The sequence below is a fragment of the Desmodus rotundus genome, chromosome 7 (assembly GCF_022682495.2).
Source record: "Desmodus rotundus isolate HL8 chromosome 7, HLdesRot8A.1, whole genome shotgun sequence".
Lineage (NCBI taxonomy): Eukaryota > Metazoa > Chordata > Mammalia > Chiroptera > Phyllostomidae > Desmodus > Desmodus rotundus.
Window position 1 is genome coordinate 128,352,986 of NC_071393.1, and position 4,844 is coordinate 128,357,829.

The 4,844-nt window shown below is 39.6% G+C and overlaps 1 pseudogene; it reads left to right on the forward strand.

Moving 5' to 3' along the window:
- The first annotated feature begins 210 nt into the window (after positions 1–210).
- LOC112311798 (eukaryotic translation initiation factor 3 subunit E-like) lies at positions 211–4,410 on the forward strand (annotated as a pseudogene).
- Positions 4,411–4,844: the final 434 nt, after the last annotated feature.

The window sequence follows — 4,844 nt, forward strand, 5'->3', positions numbered from 1 at the left end:
ATCACAGACTAGCTACAACAAAGCACGTGTTAAACAAAAGTCATGCACTGAATGAACACAGAAGTTGTGATAAAAGTGACGTTTGTAGGGATCGGAGAAGAGTTTTGTAGAAGAGGCAGCATTGGGTGAGACTTGAAGAGTTTGATGTTAAGGGAAATGGGGACAGAGCATCCGAGACTGCAGGATTATGAGAAAAAATAGCAAGCAGATATGGACATGTATGTCAATGTAGGAAACTAAGCAGATTAGCATAGCTAGAGAGTACAAGCTGGGAAAAGTAGTAAATTAGTCAGAAAAAAAGCATGCAGCACAGTTGTGAAACCCTGAATGTCATTCTGAAGTGTCTGGATATTATTCTGAAGATTAATGAGAGATGGTCAGGTGACCCCTAAAACCTGAATTGTATTCATCTTAATATCTTTGGTGTCCGGATGACAAGGGCCTCTTCTTTTCAGAGAGTGCTTTATGGTGGATAATTTTTTCAGATAAGTGACAAAGAGGAAATAATATAAGTATATTCTGCATGGGAAAATGCATCGAGGCATTCATTATTCTCAATTTCTTTTTCCACCTGTTAATAACTAAAGAACATAGGATGGGTGGTCAGGGATGGTGATGTCAACCTGAAAGTATCCAATTTATTTATTTAGCTATATTTAAACCAGAAATAAAATGTGTGGTGGTGACTTAGTTTTTGTCATTCCAAATATTCTAATTCTGTATTTGAGAATTATATGTGTATACTTGAATGATGCAGAAATTCTGTTCCTTACCCCCAACCACAGTGGTTATGTGGTACTTGACAGGAGTCAGGACAATCCAAACATTGCCTGGATTTCTCAGACTATCACTGGGCGAGAAATAGCCTTACTCCTAAACAACAACACAGTTAGAAGGGTGCGGTATAGGGCTCCCTATAGTGCAGGGGTGTCATGTGAACAGCCCTATGCCCATGAATGCATAACTCAGAAGTGCAGGGGAATTAACACTCCATGGGGTCAATTTTGAGTATAAGACATGGAAGCCAGTGGACAAATGCTTCCCTGTTATCCCTCAGACTAATGGCCCTGTAGGATCAACCTATGGCAGTAGCCATGTTTGCTAACACCTCCCTATATTGGCTTCTCTTCCTTGTCTGCCTAGTACCCCTCCTCCTTTCTTTTCCCCATAGAATTACACTCCCCAACAAAATACTCTTTCTCAAGTCTCTTTGCAAATGATCTCAAGTCTCAGGTTTTGCTTTCTTTGATACCTCAGCTAAGATGCCTCAACTTCAACGATGCTTCAGTTCTCTCCTGTCCCACACTCATCCTGCAAGCCCAGGCTCTCAGCTCCAATCGACCCTGCAGATAGTCTGAGGAGGGACGCTGACCTTTAATTCCCTCTCGGAGAAAACTGTTCCCATTCAGACACAGATACAAGCAAGGGCCTATGCTCATGCTTAATCATCATCTCTCCATTTTTTCTGTGATCCAACTTCAGTTCAAAATAATTTCATAAATAAAAGTCAAGTTTAACTATACAAAAATTTCAAGGCCACCTTTGTAAAACGTACACACACACACAGAAGTCTGATACTACAAAATATCCATACAGCCCCTGTAAGACTTGTGTAATAGATCTGACGTATAGTTCCCAAATCAGATCTTAGAGCCTGAGCCAGACATTTGAGGTCTAGGTTGTGCTTGCTCAAAAACTCATTTCATACACTCATTGCATCTACTTCAAAAAGGAGTTCTATCAAACGTAAGGAGCATATCAGAAGAAAAGTTTTCTCTTAATACAGAACTATTTAAATCCTATTTATTCCACTCTTAAAAATGTCATACATTCTACATTCTAAGAAACGGCTCTTGTAAATGGGATGAAAAGATGTTTTGGTCAGTAAGACAGTTGGGCATGTATTTAACCACCTGTATGAGAGCAGCGAGATTTTGAGTATGGGTGTAATTATCTCATTCCTTTTTGAGCTCTGAAGAGATTTGAAACCATAGAGAGCAAAATAATGGTACTATCCATCAAAAAATGGAATTTTGTATAGCACATTTAATATTATTTGGATTGAGACCTGGGATGCTGGAATTCACACACTGATGAGCTATGTCAGAAAAAAATTCATGATCTTGGGGGATAAGAATGGTGTTTGGCAAGAAAAGACTTTTGGTTCATAGCTGCTCTAGGACTTAGGTTGGCTTGAAGTTCAATGTGCTGGTTATTCCCCAGTTGGCTGCCTCTCCCTGGGCACATGCAGATTTTGCCCTCCCTGCCCTGCTTTTGGCCCGAGGACTGATCCCCAGGCAGTGCACTCAGGCTCTCTTGTCCTGTGGCTTCTGCTTCTGGTTGGGCTCAGTCAGTGGGAGGAATGGCATGAGATTGTTGAGGGGGAGGAAATGGAAGGGAAAAGTTATTGTGGTATTTTTCCCTTGTTTTCTTTTTGACTCAGGGCCTCAGATCTGTCAGGGTCTGCATTCTAGAATAAACAGTTTTCTGTGGCTGGAGTGAGGTGTCTAGAGTGGAGTGAGATGGTGCTGGAATTCTGTATGGACCAAATCCTGAGGCCTTTCATTGCTTTGGATTCCAGAGTGGACAGGGATTCATGAAAGGATTTTAAGTTGGAGAATGTAATAACTGGATTTGTTTTTAAAAAATAACTCTGGAAGCATTGTGAGGAAGGATTGGAGAGAGGTAGTATCAAAGTGGGTGAGTCCAGTTATAAAGTGTCCCAGACTATGCAAGATATGACAAATTCTTGAATTAAAGTAGTTCCAGTGAGTACAGAGGAGGAGGAATGGATTCTAAGTACCCCTACCCTCCCACCCTCCCAGACAGAAGCAGATCAGGGGATGCCTTCTGGGCTGCTGGAATGCTGATCTCCACCTGGCAGTAATGAGGGGCATCCCAGCTTGGATGCCAAAGGAGGAAGCTGAGTATGAACCCCAACTTTTCCTTCCACCTGGCAATAATGAGGCAGTGCTCCCTTCCCCTGGTGGAAAGGTATCAGAAAAAGTCAGACAAAAAGAAAGTTTAGTTAAGATCTAGAGTCTCTTGTCTCTTGACAAGAGGGTTGAGTACATCTTCACTACTCATATTGCACACTTTTTGGATCTGCATCTAGTTTTTCCGTGGCTTGAGTTTCACTCCATAAAGGAGCTATAAAATGGAAAAGAATTTTTGCAAGGAAAATTGGATCTTCTTAGTGATACCAACATGGTAGGCTTGGCTGTGGATATATACAAAAATCTTTATTTGGATGATATTCCTCAAGCTTTGAGAGCAAAAAAACACAGTTGTTCCAAAAATAAAACAGCTCTGGGCAGAAAAGGAACCAATTGTGAAGATGTTTGAAGATCCAGAAACTATAAGACAAATTCAGTCAATCAGAGGTGGTCAGATGCCATTTGACTACCTAGCAGGCAAGCACAGTTTTAGGCTAGAATATTCATTCATTCATTCATTCATTCATTCTAGAATATTTAGATACACTCTACAGGTATGCCATGTTCCAACACGAATACGGGAATTACTCTGGAGTGGCAGATTATTTTTATTTCTTTAGAGTGTTGGTTCCAGCAACAGATAGAAATGAGTTGAGTTCACTCTGGGGAAAACTGGCCTCTGAAACTTAAGGCAGAATTGGGATGCAGCCATGGAACACCTTACACGGTTAAAAGAGACCACAGAAAATAACTCTGTGAGTCCTCCACTCCAATCTCTTAAGCAGTGAACATGCTCATTCACTGGTTTTCTTCAACCACCCCAAAGGTGGTGACAACATTATTAATCTCTTCCTTTACCAGTCACAGTATTATTTTAATGTAATTTGAATGATGTGTCCACATATTCTTTGCTATTTAACTGAAGCAGTCACAACAAACAGGGATGTTCGAAAACACCAGCAGGCGCTAAAAGATCTAGTCAAAGTTGTTCATCAGGAGTCTTACATATAAAGAATCAGTTACAGAATTTGTTGAATGTTTATATGGTTAACTTTGACTTTGATGAGGCTCAGAATAAGCTGAGGGAATGTGAACCTGTGCTTGTGAATGACTTCTTCTTGGTGGCTTGTCTTGAAGACTTCATTAACAATGCCTGTCTCTTCATATTTGAGACTTTTTGTCGCATCCACCAGTGTATCAGCATTAACATGTGGGCAGATGAACTGAATGTGACTCTAGAAGAAGCCAAAAGGTGGATTGAAATTTGGTTGGAAATGCAAGACTGGGCGCCAAGATTGGTTCTAAATTAGGTCGTGTGGTTATGAGTACCAGTGCAGTCTCACCCTATCAACGAGTGCTTGAAAATACCAAAGCCTTTCATTTAGAAGCCAGATGTTGGTCGTGAATATTGAGAAGAAACTTAAATAGTAGATAAGAGGCTCCTAACTGGGCAACTCAGGACTCTGGCTTCTAATGAAAAACTGTAAACAAAAGATTTTTAAAAAACTATAAAGGAAAGACAAAATAATAAAACATTATATAAAGGATGACATACATTTTAAAAACAACACATTGAGTATAAATTTTGGGAATTTGAATAAAATTGGCTGTGTCCAAAAAAAAAAGATCCAGTCTCATAACATATTACCCAAAATGTCCCACATTCAATAGAAAAATCCTTGTCATTTCAAGAACTAGGAAGAGTTCAAATTTAAAGAAAAATACAGTAAGTAGATGCCAACACTGAGATGACAGAGATGTTAGAATTACCTGACAAACAGTGAAAACAATCATCATAAAAATGCTTCAACTGCCAATTACAAACACACTTGAAACCAGTGAAAAAATAGAACGCTCCAGCAAAGAAATAGAAGTTATAGAGAAGAAACAAATAGAAATGTTTAGAAA